Source organism: Anser anser (assembly GCF_964211835.1).
Source record: "Anser anser genome assembly, chromosome: 7".
Lineage (NCBI taxonomy): Eukaryota > Metazoa > Chordata > Aves > Anseriformes > Anatidae > Anser > Anser anser.
In genome coordinates, this window is record NC_139727.1 from 39,982,344 (window position 1) to 39,997,253 (window position 14,910).

A 14,910-nucleotide genomic window follows, 5' to 3' on the forward strand; every position below is an offset into this window, starting at 1 on the left:
TTATAGTGTTATTAGAAATATAAATGTTACCTCTCTTTTGACTAGCACACCTCCTTCCCTGTTCCTCGGGCTTGCTCTGGAGTTGCCTTTGCCTCCGTCTCATTTTTGTCAGAAGTGGGAGCACAACGCGGTATCAGCATATGCCTGACCTTTTCAGGGTGTGCGCTTTTACCTTTACCATCCAGGGACTTGCTTATGCTTGAAATCTGCTGCAGGTTAACTTGAATTACTTCATGCTAAGGTGCTTAATGTCACACCCTTTTCTCTTCTCCTGTTGCAGGTCAGCTGGCACTTTAATGGGCACTGTTAAGCCAACTTGGGAAGCTGAACACGGAATCACAGAATTGTAGGGGTTGGAAGGGACCTCCAGAGATCATCGGGTCCAACCCCCCTGCCAAAGCAGGTTCCCTAGAGCAGGTTGCCCAGGTAGGCGTCCAGACAAGCCTTGAATATCTCCAGAGAAGGAGACTCCACAACCTCCCTGGGCAGCCTGTTCCAGTGCTCCGTCAGTGAAAACTCAGTGCTCACCGTGAAGAAGTTCTTTCTCATATTGGTGCAGAACTTCCTGTGCTCCATTTTGTGGCCATTGCCCCTTGTCCTGTCCCCACAGACCACTGAAAAGAGGTTGGCCAAATCCCTCTGTCTCCCGCACTTAAGATATTTGTAAACATCCATAAGATCCCCTCTCAGTCTTCTTTTCTCAAGGCTGAACAGGCCCAGGTCTCTCAGCCTCTCCTCATAGGGGAGATGCTCTAGGCCCCATATCATCTTTGTGGCCCTCCGCTGGACTCTTTCCAGGAGATCCCTGTCTTTTTTACACCGGGGAGCCCAGAACTGGACTCAGTACTCCAGCTGAGGCCTGACCAGGGCAGAGCAGAGGGGGACAATCACCTCCCTTGACCTGCTGGCCACGCTCCTTTTTATGCACACCAGGATCCCACTGGCCTTCTTGGCCACCAGGGCACACTGCTGGCTCATGGTCAGCCTGTCATCCACCAGGACCCCCAGCTCATTCTCCGCAGAGCTGCTCTCCACGAACAGCTTTGCCCATCTCGGTGTAGCCATGGAAGCACCCCATGTCAGTGCCACATCAGTCGGCACGGCACACGGCTCGGTGGCTGGGGAGCAGCCTCTGTGCTCCCCTCATCCGTCAGCAGATGCCTTTGAACTACAACAGGAGGGTGGGCATTTGCACTACAACAGGAGGTGTACTACAACAGGAGGTGTACTACAACAGGAGGTGTACTACAGCAGGAGGTGTACTACAGCAGGAGGTGTACTACAACAGGAGGTGTACTACAGCAGGAGGTGTACTACAACAGGAGGTGTACTACAACAGGAGGTGTACTACAACAGGAGGTGTACTACAGGAGGAGGTGTACTACAGCAGGAGGTGTACTACAACAGGAGGTGTACTACAGCAGGAGGTGTACTACAACAGGAGGTGTACTACAGCAGGAGGTGTACTACAACAGGAGGTGTACTACAGCAGGAGGTGTACTACAACAGGAGGTGTACTACAGCAGGAGGTGTACTACAACAGGAGGTGGCGCGGCCCCGCACATGCTCACTGGGCACCAAGGCAGGGCCGGAGGCAGGGCTCGCAGGCACTTAAAAGGAAAAAGAGGATAAACATTTTCACACCCTCCTTTAGATTACTGGAGAATCCTATTTACCTAACAGAGTACATTATATTTTTATACGAATGTTAACAAAAGATGCAAGAATTAAAGGCAGTGCCCTAATTTAGCACTCAAGTGGCACATCAATGGAGCTTTTTCCTGTGGCTGAATCGGGTTCCTGCTTCTAGCCAGTAGTGCTGCTCGGCAGAGCTGCCCATCTTCCTGCCTTCCCCTTTGCCTTTCTGGTCCCTCAGAGAAACACCCTTTAAATAGGCGTTCTTAATGGAGGTATGTACGGAGCTACTAGCTTGTCTTTTCTAACCTGCCTGACTACCAGTAGTTCATTTACAACCCTAACTAGGATTATTAACCACTTCTTCGACTTGTCAAAACAGCAATTCTTTGTCCCTCTCCTTTCACTCCAAAACCAAATTTGGGACATCTTATTTTGCTAAAATGGATACTGCATTTGGACAACAAATTCATTGGTCTCCAGCTCCTTTCTCAATAAGATAATGAGAAGCAGGACTGAACACTAACTACAGAACTGTGCAAAATATGTTGGAAAAGAGGATGCTCAAGAAAGGTAAAAAACATAGAAAAAGAAGGCAGCAAAGAGTGATCAGGGGAATAGAGAAAAAGACAGGGACAGAGTCTCACAAGCATAACTGCTATAACACTGTAGCAGCAAACAACTCTCCTGCAGAACTTACTGCCGCTGGATCGCATCCATGTCCTAGCAAGTACTTCTGCACTCTGAAACCATTTTCAAAGCAGTATTTCCCAGAAAGAGATCATTTTCCCAACACTCAGGGAGACTAGACAAAAAAGAAAATCAGTACCATTCTCTTTTCTGCCTCTTCAGCAAAGAAAAATGTATTCTGTCACATGGTAGTTCATTATACAGCTAGCATCTACCACGTACATAAGTTCACAACATGTTAATACCGAAATGACCTGCATGTGATTTTTTTGTTTGTTTATGGCCTTCCTGGATTTTGCATGGCACTCAGTATGCTCATAGATTTGACTACTCAAAATCCAAGGATGAGTATCATTTTGCTCTCACAGGTCCCTGTTGTTGCTGACACATCTGCATCTTCCTTTTCTTGCACCATATTGCTACCCCGAAGTTCATGATTTTGTAGGAGAGGAAAAAAAAAAAAAAGGCAAAAAAAAAAAAGCCTTTTTAATCTGGGAACAGCAATTCATCTTCATAAAATTGATCTTTTATGATCTAATGACATGACATCAAGCTCAGTGAAATCAGTGAGAGTCTTCTTATCAGCTTCAAAACACATTTTATGTAGCCAGTGATTTTCTCTGAAGAAAACTGTGACTCCTCAAGCTCCATATGCATGACTATTCCCGTGTTAACCACCAGGACAGTGGCCACTGTTCACCCGGCCATACCGCACCTACCTACCCACAGGATTCATCAGCAACGACTCTTACTTTCTGGGTTGGGACTGAGCAGTTTCATCAGCACGAGACACCACGGCTCGGACCCCAGGCTGGGTCACCAGTCACCCTGGCAAGAGAGGTTCAAGGGTCTGACTCTGCAGCCTCCTAGAGGGCTCTTTTCTTTCCCTCCGCTGCCCAAGTACACAAATGCTTGCCATCAGGTTTGCATGAAAGCACAAGGACAACGTGAAAATGCAAGTGAGCAACAAGTACAACTGGTCTGTGCTGCGTGCCTATTTTTCTGCTGTGTGTCCATTTCCGTTGTGTTGATTGCACTGCTGCCATTCATTTCTGCTACACCAACGTTAACACATACAGGCGATCCAGGGGAACCGGATCCCTCTAATGCAGACTCTCTCCATAACAAAACAGGCACATTTCTACCTGTAGCGAGTAATTCAATATTAACATTTTTGACTGCTCTTCAGCAGCTGCGTGATGAGGTTTGCTAGCACTCTGAAGATTACACAAGGCTAGAGTTATACACACAGTTTATAAAATCACACAGAAGTCATGCATTTTACATAGACAGACTCCCTAAAGTGTCACACCGTATTTTAGCATCTGAACTTGCTGTGATTCAGTAAAAGAATCCTGCTGCTCTGCAATGGATCTTAGGCTCTGCAACCTCCTACACATGCATATATCATCATTGACTTCCAAAAGAGTATTGTTGGCTTGAGGGACAGAGGTGTACCTCCTATAATGGTATATACTACATTCTGCAGCAACCTTTCTTCTCATATTTCAGAGTTGAAAAAGGCCTGTCAAAAAGGGGCTATTATGAAAGGGAATTTGAAGACATTCATAAACATCTAGACAGAAAATTGCATTTTCAATATGAGAACCTCAATAGTTAAGGCTACATTTGGGAGATCACTATGGCCCTCTTATTTTCTGCTTACGCTGTCAAAGTTTGAATTCATGTTGGGTTTTTGAGCAATTCAAACAAAGGATACTTTCATAAACATCCATTTCATAAACTACAGCATATCTAATTCTTTGGGTTCTGAAGGCTGAGCTGAATGTAGTGTTTGTAGTCTACTGAGAATATGTCTGGAAAACATAAAACAATCTACTAGGTAAGTTACAAAGCTGTTGACATAGGGAATGAAAATGGAAATTCTGTAGTAGTCTCCTACATCCACAGTTTTACACTATACTTTGCCTGATGTTAGTTGATTGGTGCAGTATATCTTGATGTTAGTATCCCATTTCAGAAATGTTCTGACATTATCTATTTGGCAGTTTGAAAAATAGTATCAAACTCCCAATGCATTTGAGCGCACGTTTCAACACAGCAATCATAATATCCATTTCCATTGATGCAAGAGGCAAGTTAGTACCACCTTCAAGTGGATTCATTTCTAAGACTACACTTCATGATTCTACAAAACACACACACAACCCTACACATGCAGACAGAGCTTGGCTAGAAAGACCAAAAGGAATTAACATGATTTAATTTCCCGTGCCTCCCGGTAAACACACGGGTTCATTTGGGAGCAAGTCTGCCCCTACAAAGTAATTGATGCAGCGAGTTCTGTGAACGCAATGGCACAGATAATTGTTGGCAACCTCCCCTACCCATGGCATAGGAAGGAATGTGAGGAGGAATTTTCATTCAAGGCAAAATTATTAAGAATGTTTTTCAAAATATTTATGATGATTGCAAAGATGGGCGTATCTCTAAGCGGGCTACAATAACCCGATCACTTGAAGGATGTGTTCTATTGCAAATATGTTTAGTATGTCAATAGGAAAAAAATACATGCTGTAAATTCTGCTGTAATAATTATTGGAAATGCTTGAGCCTCGCTGGAATTTGGCAATAGCTGCAAAAGCTCCATTAAATATAGGACTCCAGGCACACTTAATTTAACAGGAGATTTATCAGTGGCCTTATTGACCAAAAATTCCTCTTATTTAACATTTATAAGCCTTTTTACCACACAAATTTCTCCGCAGCATAACAGATAAAAGTTTTACTGGTTAGCTTCACCAATACTGTCAAAGCATTTTCCAGCAAATTCTGGAATAAGGCAGCCAGGAGATACCTAAACCAACTGAAGTAGGGCATATGAAACACCATAACTTTTTATGGTTTTGCCCTAAAGAAAATGAAGCCAATCTCTGCTAATATCCCTTTCATTTACACGGTTTGCTACTAGATTTCCCTAAAGGCATTAGTGGCTGGCAAACAACTCCCAGCACCTTGATTACAGGAAATCATATTTTTCCCAATGCCAAGCTTCTTCATAAGCACTGAAAATGGTTTGCCTACTAAAATACATTTTCTTAACTTACCAGTAATTCTATACTTCAAGCCACCCAATTTCCTTCCTCTCCCAGAGCAGGAACCAGTTGTATTCCTGCTCAATATATCCGGACTTTTTGCTTACTTTTTGTGTTGTGGGGTTTTTGGGGTTTTGTTTTTAGTTTTTTCTTTTTTTTTTTCCTTTTGTTGTTGTTTGTTTTGCTGTTGGATGTGGGGTTTTTTTGTTTGTTTGTTTGTTTGTTTGTTTTTAGAGAAGGGTCTATGCTTTCACACTTAAAATATGCTTGGAGAATGTTTTGGGGGAATAGGGAGACAAAAAGCTGTCATAGCAGCGGTTACAAACTATTTCAAAGACTGGAAGTTTAAAACCTAAAGATCTTTATCTGAACCCCCTCAAATTGCAGGAATTGTGGAGATACACTGCAAAGACACAGACACAGACTGTTCAATCTTTTTATTTTTATTTTTTGCAAAGAAAATACTCTTCTCTTATTAAAGTAGCAGGGTTCTTTAATGATCTCAGTTGCTATTGGGAATGATCTGCCATCAGCAATGATTCTTATAGGTCTCCGTATTTTGGTACAAAGAGGCCTTCAACTGTCCAATCTGCTCCTACCCAGACCGAAGAAAACCATACTTCTTCAGAACTACCCCTTTGCCCTCATTTCTTGCTCTCCCTGAAAAACATACAAATCATATCCCACATCATCAAAATTTGACTCCTTCTAGAGTTCCCAGAAACACTTGCACTCCCACACACACACATTTGCTCCAGTGGCCCAGGCACACGCTTATCAGCATTTCACACCCATTAAAATCTAGGGACAAACTCCCATCACGTGCTGCAAACAAAAGTCTGGTGTAAGAGATTATTTCTATTACTAAAACCTATTCTGAAACCAGATTCAGCCTGCCTTTCACACACACACACACACACACCATCCCTCCCTCCCTCCCTCCCTCCCTCCTCCAGGCCCAATTAAAGCCCATAACGCGCCCAGACCAAACAGCTAGATCTGCGTTGACGTGAACTTTCCAGATTGAAATTTGCAGGACACATCCCTGCTGTTGAGAAAATGCAAGCGTCCTGGCAAACGAAATCACACAGTTTCTGGTTTCATTCAGACTTTATTTTTTTTCCTGGCGATTATAAATGTGAAAAGCAATACTTATTAACTTGCTCAAGTGAAATCATACAAGGTTACATTATTGCGCTTATTCACAGCTGAGGAGGTTCATGTAGGGAGGTCACGAGCACAGGAAGTGATCGAGGCCAGATTCTGACTCAGTAAGGCATATAGACACAAAGGCAGAAATATATTTTGCTTTTGCTCCAATCTGACAATTTTCTCTGGGGGGAAATTCAAGAACTGCAAGTGAGATCCAAATCATAGCGGTTTCCAATACCACATCTTCCCTGAGACTCCATCTGGTCCTGTCTCAGGCTAACAGGAGGGCAGTTACAGCTCCAGTGCCCGAGTCTCTCTCCCCCAGCAGATGTTGCAGAAGGTAGATGCTTCCAGAGGTTACTCCTCAACAAGGAATTTAATCCAGACAGAAACATTTATGAATTCACATCTCAAGGCCTTTAATAAAACCTCTTTTTTTTTTTTTTTTTAAAGGCCTCCATTCCATCCCATCGCATTCTGTGACCCTGAAGTTTTTACATTAGTCTAAACTTTGTTTTCCCCTGACAACAAATCACATTTTTTGTGCATTCATTGGGAACTTTAAGTTGTTTTAGCTTGGCATAAATATTACTTGGTACCTGAAAACACCATGTTAAGTGAGCAATACGTTATAAGCAGCAAACTTAGTAACAAATAATGTAAATAATTGAAAGATAATGCCTTGAACAAAAAACAATGACATGGGACAAGATTTGAAAAGAATTTTAGAAATCCTTTACATTCTTGCAATATCAGTGTTACGAAAATTTCCCTATTAGCTGTTGTATTAGTGAACTAGACTGGATGTGGCAAAGAAAATTAACACCTAGTGGCCCTTATAGATAATTGAATAAGGAAGTCTGACAAGATACACCAACAGGAGGAACAGGCCTAAATGTATGCAAAAGGGGGGTTATAACTTCTGCTGACACTGATGTCGTTGACTATGATACATCTAATTAGAAATAGTCTTCTCAGTCTCTTTCCCATTAAAGGACAGACTGGGAAGGAATTCAAAAGTTCAGTAGTTGGAATTATAACAGCACTAACAATAAAGATTAAAATCTGGTCAGCAGAAGGCTTAGTGTAGATTTGAGTAACATGTTCATAATTCTGGGTGCAGAGTGAAAACTGCTAAGGAATACTCGTTTTACCTCATTTGCTAACAGAAGAATATGACAATTAAGTCAAAACACAGTAGTTTGAACCAGTGTACAGAAACATTTCTTTCTGTTGCAGACAAACAACTTGTGGATTCACTGCCAAAGCCCCAAATGCCTGGTTTTAAGAAAAGTCTGGATATTTCACATTCCCTATTCTAACCTGTTATAATGTAAAGTAAAATCATATTAAAGATAATCAATTTCCATGCTTCAGGCAAAAAGGAGATCATCCTGGGAGAGGAGTTAGGAAAGATTTATACATATTTTTTGAAGGTTTCCACTTACAGTAAAGTTTTGGGAACCGGCCACTTTTGAGAAAAGCGTAACAGCACAGACAGATTTCATTCACTTTAGTCCTGTTTCCCTTTAATCTGGCACGCTAAGATTTTCAAAGTAAAATAAGTTCATTTTTAAGAGAGAAAATACCAGACTGAAATTTCCAAAGCACTTCAAATTGTAAACAGTCACTAATACTTGGGGGGAATTAATGAACCTCAAACTCAGTCAATCGGAACTACTCCAGATATGCCACTTTCCCTTTTCTCCTGCCACTCAGGACTCACAGGGCAGGTGGAAGCACAATCTGACGCTCTCCACCTGAACTAATCCCAGGTAGAAGTGGAGAGGAGCATATGTCAAGGACACAATTTCACGCATTAAGCAGCTATATATGCCTCCCCATTATGGCTCAGATACACACAGCTCTGAGCAGGGGCAAAAAGGAGTTCAGGGCTCCTTGTACCTCCTATGTGGATGTGCCTGAGAATGTCCTGCATGTTTTAAGATTGCATAAATCTGTAAGCATTTAATTATATAATGAAATAATGTATTCACAGTCTACTGGGAAAGCAGTCCTTTGGGGAATTCAGTGCTAATTAAGGTTTCTTTTTAAGAAGCCCTGTTGTCAGCACTAACACCTGCCATGGACAGGCTGGTCAGTAGGTTGCTCCTTCTCAACTGGAACAGTCCAGACTGACCTAAAAGCTTATCTTCTGTTTGTATGTTGAAGGAAGAAAAGACAGACGGAGAACTGATGATCATTATGGAAAGGGGGATTGCTGAAATTGGCTTTCAGAGCAGCTGGTTTACAAACAATTTTTTATTTTTATTTTTATTTTTTTTGCCACGTAGTAGATCTACTTCTTATTGCAGAAATCTCCATATTCCTCTTTAATAACATCATGATACTGGATTTCAAAATGTCTGGGGAAAAAAAAAAAAGAAAGAAAAAAAAAAGGATCAGGGTTTAAGAAATTTGATATTTACATTCTAAAATAATAACTATCTCTAGGGTATCCCATCCAGTCCACAGCTTACTGATGTGAAGAGATCTTTCATCTAGAGATGAGATCATCTTCACCTAAGCCATTGCACTTGTATGGGGCACACAATGCCAGTACCTTTCAATTCACTGTTAATCCGGGCTTCATTAAAGCTACTGGAAAGCTTTATTTTCTCTTGTCAGCATACAGCATCAGGTACGTAATAACTTTGAATAATCTGTTCACTAACTGCCACTGTAAAGGTAACAGAAATTAATTATGAATGCATAAAAAAATCAGAAAATATGAACCAGAAGTCTCTAATTGCTTGTAACTTATTACAAACATGGAATACCTTTTCCTATATTTCTCCTTTCTTACAATATTGTTTCTTTGTCGCTTAAAGGACATTGCATTGATGAACTGCTCATATGGAAAGATTTGAATTTATTTTTCTTTATATTAATTCTAATTTATAGATCACACAGATTCACAAATCACTTCTATCTTGTTCTAAACTGATATGTCTGTGAGTTACAATTAGCAGGATGGTGTGGAAGCACCGAACATTTTTACTATCTGAGATCAATTTCTGCAGTGATTATTGGACGATGCCTTGCTTATGAAGATGGCAAAGAAAGTAAAGCGGGGTGGCAAACATTCCTTGCTTATATTTCCTTGAGAGACTGAGGTTAGACCAGAAAACAAAAGGAAAACTAGGTACCACATTAAAAACAGTACTACTAAAAAAAGGAGTATCTTTGTACTATGGCACACTGGTGTCATTCGTTGCTCTTTTTTAAGTCTGCACCAAGTGCAACAATTCCAAAGGTATTTTCAATTGCTCTGTGGAAACTTCTGCATTTTGGACCAAATTTTGTAATTTGTTAGAATCAGATTTAACACATATGTGCTCACTCAATGTCATTTTTATTCGCAGTGTTCATTTCCTATGAAAAATAGATTTCCAGGATTCTGTGATGAGTTTTTAAATTTCTCCTGATATTTCCCAATTGGATCCCTCCATTTTGTGATAACTTCTGAGTCATACAATACCACCGTAAAATGTTTTGCTGATATAACTCAGATTAAGATTCAGACAGTGGAAGATCCTCTAGCTTGAAAATTAAAGGTTTCTTGTTGCAAACATGCCTAGCACCTTTTCTCCTGTATTTTGTGTGTGTGTACAACCTCAAATAAACCTCAATCTACAGTCTACATTCCTCCTCCCTGTCTCCTCTTTTAGAGATTGGATTTGCCAATCCAAGACAAATAAATTGGCAAACTTGCTTTTAGTTCATTGTCCCTGCCTTGCCCCTAACTTTGTGAATGAGTTGAAATGTTGATGCTGTCAGCCGTTGCCCGTTATCCTTCGTCACCCTGCTCCTAAGCACTAGCAAAGGACAGATTCGGGTGATTCTTTAGCACCGTGCACTTGTGAGACACGTCGGTTATGAGGCCTGCGTTTTTGCTTCCGGACTCGGCAGATTTCTGTCAGCAGTCGCCCACAAAGAGCTGAGGCGCACCGGCACCTCTCGGCCCGGCTGCTGCCCGCAGGCCGTGGTTTTGCCGCGGACATCCGCGGGCTTCCTCAGCCCCTCTCGGAGCAGCAGCACCGCGGCCTCGGCCAGGGCCCGGCGGGGCTCCCCCGGGGCTCCCCCTGCCCCCGGGCCGGGCCTTGCCGCGCCTCCCGCCCGTCTCCTTCCCGCTGCGGGAGCTGCCGGGGCCGTCCTGCCTCACCCCGAGGCCCCCGGCCCGGGCAGCTCCGCCCCGGTTTCACGGCGCCTGCCCGGCCTCGGCCTGACGGGAAGAGGCGCCGCGCTCCGCCGTCCTCCCTTCTCCTCTTCCTCCTCCTCCTCCTCCTCCCTGCGGCAGGTGCGCGGGCGGCCGGGCAGCCGCGGGCCCTGCGGGGCGGCTCGGGGCGGAGGAAGCAGCCGCGGGCTCATGGCGGCGGGCAGCGGGACGGGGCCGGGCACGGGGCTGCGGGGCCGGGGCCGCTCCCCCCGCGGCGGGGCCGGGTCCCCCACGGGGCTTGGCCGCGGCCGGCCTGGGGAGCTGCGTCCGCAGCCGCCGTGTGCTCCCCGGGGCCCGTGCGCCCTGAGACTTGCGGCGTCTGGGGAGAAACGGGGCTTTATGGCAGCACGGGGCCTCGGCTGCCGGCGCAGGAGCTAGGCCGAGCACGTTTGGTGGAGAGATCTCAGCTCTAAAGCTTGTCCCTGTGGAGCAGGAGTGAAGGAGCAGAAATCCCTCCTGCAGAGCGATGTGGGGCCCGGAGCACCCCGGTGCTGCAGGAGCCCTTCAGGGCTCACCGTGGGCACAGCCCGGCCGGGAGCTCAGGCGCTTCTCTGGGTTTCCATCAGGTGCAGGACGGAGCGATGCGAGGGCAGGAGGGATGGCAGCGCCCTGCCCTCTGCCAGCAGCCCGTAGCTGGTTCAGGCCAACGTGAAACTGCACTAAAGTAATGCATGTCACATTGATATTAACATAAAAATGTCTTTTTTTGCTGCTGGCATAAAAGCCAAGCTCTACAGCCGTTTGTAAAACAGGTACAATGTTGTAACTGCATGCAGTTTTAAAACCAAAGTAAGTGTAAAGAACGGTGTTCTTTTTTTTTTTTTTTCCTTCTATGACTCCCAAATAAAACCTGTTACTGAGTTGCATCTTATTTCTGTGAAATAGAGCTCTTATTAAATGGTGAGGTGCAGCCTCTACATACCAAAGCCTCCCACGTTAACGAACGGAGACGTAACGCTCAGCTTAGGGACGGCTGTCGCGGCGCGACTCCCGAGGAGGGCCCTGCACAGCTGACAGGGTTCCCTTGTGAACCTGACGGAGGCGTTGGCCTCCAAGCCCTGCCTGTCTCCCGAATGCACGCGGGACCAGGAGTGGCGGTGTAGGAGCTCTCCCTCCCTGAACTGCCTCTGTGGCCTTTGGTCCTCCCTCGCTTGCGTGGAAACGCAGCTTAAGTGGAGCCATGATGGGGGATCTTCTGCGGGAGCCCTGCTGCATTACAATTCCTCCCCGCCCTGCGCGTGGGCTTTCTTCCAACTCAGGTAGCTGGGATGTGGAAGCGCTGAGGAGGTCAGGGGGGCCGAAGGTCTCTTCCAGCAGCTCTCCCCACCCTCCTGTATGGGTACCCCCCTGGGAAGGTTTCTCCCTGCTGGGTAGCAGTGAGCAGAGGTGAAGTGCCTTTGTGTCTGCGTCTTGATCAAGACCTGAAGGGTTAGCAAAAATGGGACCACCAGGCTTGGGGTTTAAGACTAGTGCTTGTAGCCTTGGAACAGAATCATAGATAACACAGCATTTTGTTCTGAACACGAGTTATTACTTCACGTATTAATTTTGGGTTGGGGTTTAAACAGGCCCCTCTCGAGTTTCCATAAACTTGGGTTTCTTTATGCACGTTTGGCTGCTATGATGCTTTTTAAAGCTTATTTCCTCTTGGGCAAAAGCCTTTAAGCACCCCTGTAATGCAGGATGCTTCTGTCTAACAAGGTACGGTTCTCTGAAATATGCCAGGTTTGTTTGTTTCCTTGGGAATGGTCTGTGAGTCTGTGTGGCAGAGTTTTTCCAAGTAAAAAGTTTTGTCGGCTTTGTTTTTAAGCAGAAGCGTACCACATCTGGACAATTCTACCAAAAGCCTCAAGCTTCAGAGGAAAAAAGATGTAGCCCTGTGAGCTTGCAAGGTGGCTTTAGCAATTCCTATCTGCATTCTGATCCATGACAAGTTAATTACACCAATTACACCAGCAACTGAACAGAAGCTCTATAGGAAACTGTTGTAGTTATATTGCAACTTGTGTTACCGTGACTACTTTATCTCTTGATAACTCTGTAATTAACTTGTCACCACTGTTTAATGCTTAACGTATGTAGAGAATCAGTTAATGGCATCACTAAAAGGATGGTAGCCTGAAGGAGAAGCTCATGCCCTTTGGGAAGGTTATCGGGGTTTCCTTGAATGGCTAATTTAAGGACTTGTGAAGAAAAAGTATTAAGTTTGTTATGGGAAGCGTGGATAAGATGGAAAGGCTGCGCCGAAGAAATTCTGTTTAAACGGACTTTGGTGACAGGGGAAACTATTAGAAGGAACAGCAATGTAAAAAATCCAAAGCAGAACGTGTCAAAGACATGGATGACTGTTTTTGTAGTCTCCTTTCCTACAGCAGCATGCAGTCAGGAATCTGGAGGAATGAGAACTGATGTTCATGAATTAAACCTTGGTATGCCAGCTGCTCTACCTGCAGATGTTCTGACTAATGTGGTGTAATTTCTCTGTAAGCTTTGTCCTTCATCTCTGATGCAAGGGATGAAATCCTCTCTTGGGGCCAGTGACACTTGGTTTCCGCTGTGATGGTCATTCTCGTTTTGGTATTGTAAGAGCTGAACCATCGGCTTCATGGGAATGAATTTTAGGCCCTGTGATGTTGGGGCTTCTCGGGGTGTTTCACATCACCCTCAGGACACAGTGAGCCATTCTGCCTGGGATGCAGCTGACCTAAGTTAAATTTCTTTTCTGCAAAGAGGGCAGGGAAAAAAAAAAAAAAACTTTTTTGTAATACCTGTTAACATTTCTCATTTTATTTTTCACAGAACAATGTTAAATTCTGGATGTGTGAAACTTCTAAATACATCCTGAAGGCATTAGTATTCAGTCTAACACTTTTAAAGATTTCCTGCGTTAGAATAATTTCCTGTTTGTAACACTAGTGAAGTCAGCAAGTACCTAACCTGGTCTGTATTGCCCATTCCCAGAAGTTGACGGGTGAAGCTGAATGCACATTCCACCAATAGCATAACTCGTAAAAGCAAGCACTTGTTAAATCTATTTGTTTTTATTATGGACATCGATCTGCCAGTCGCAATAATGCATTTATGGACATTTTTCTGCAAGCGCAGCGCTGGTGGCAGTTTTTACTGACAAATTGAGTCATATGGACAGTAGTTCAAAATACGCTTACTTTATTGACGGATTGTGCAATTCTCTAGTTTACTGAGTGTTCATAAGATATCTGGACTGGTGAAGAGAATGTAATTAATGGGAAAACGTAGGATGAAGTTTTAATTTTAGGAGGCCTGAAATCTTGTAGGCAGTGACAGGTTTCAGCATGTGTCTTGCCTGTTAACTTTTTCATTAATGGCATAATTAAAAAAGCAAAGGTGTCCTAGCAAGGACTTCAGCTCTGCTAATTTATATGAAGGTATAATGAGGAAACCTTCCTGATGCAAGAAAAAATCCCGTGTTAAGTTTTTTCTCCCATAAGGCTAACATTATCGCCCAGCAGTGGTGCGTGTGGGCCAGCATTAATTTAAACACACAGGTAGAGGAACAACTGAACAATAAAAACAAATCAAACCTCTATTGAAATATTTTCCAGAAATGCTAAATGTAATTTTAAAACTGCTGATATTATGATCTACTTGTGTGGTCCAGACTACTGTTTAAAAAAAGTCAAATGTATTTGAATGCCAATAAAGTTTGTGGGGCTTTGCAGTTTTATGGATATTGAGTTATTGTGAAATTATTTTTTGGAAATATGTCACTATTTCGATGCTTTTTGCTAAACCTTTTCCAAATTGTTTCCTCATTTACTATTTTGCAGTAAAAAAGCATCCTATCCTGATTTGTCAGGACTACGTACTATTTTATATTATGTCATATTAAATAATACAAATCATTTCAAGTATATTTTCAAGTCACTTGTAAAAATTGGACCCGCAGCTGACATTCCACCCAACACATACAAATATTTTCATCAGGATAAATCCCTGTTAAAGTTAATCTCCAGGAGGAAGAAGGGATTTCATTGGTATGAAGATTCTGATTCTCCCTCTGCCTTCCAAGCAAAATTGCATATTTTGCTGCTATAGATAGAGGGCCTACGGTCTTGACTATCGTGGCAAAGGGGAACAGAGTAATTCTGCCTCTTTAAAAGCAGGAACTAACGGCAT

General features: G+C 43.5%; 1 protein-coding gene and 1 long non-coding RNA gene across 4 annotated transcripts in view; one reads left to right on the plus strand and one right to left on the minus strand.

The window, feature by feature from the left end:
* Positions 1 to 6,390: 6,390 nt before the first annotated feature.
* Positions 6,391 to 10,522, minus strand: LOC310902723. Its single transcript, XR_014586918.1, has 3 exons — positions 9,314 to 10,522; positions 9,097 to 9,213; positions 6,391 to 8,899 (listed from the first exon to the last, which is right to left on the minus strand). It is a non-coding gene; the product is annotated as an uncharacterized lncRNA (long non-coding RNA).
* A 180-nt stretch (positions 10,523 to 10,702) lies between these two features.
* Positions 10,703 to 14,910, plus strand: part of MGMT (O-6-methylguanine-DNA methyltransferase) — a 186,295-nt gene continuing 182,087 nt past the window's right edge. For all 3 annotated transcript variants that reach the window (XR_014586915.1, XR_014586916.1, XM_083844684.1), the window contains exon 1: positions 10,703 to 10,833. The gene's annotated coding sequence lies outside the window, so the exon portion shown is untranslated. The remainder of the gene's footprint in view (positions 10,834 to 14,910) is intronic.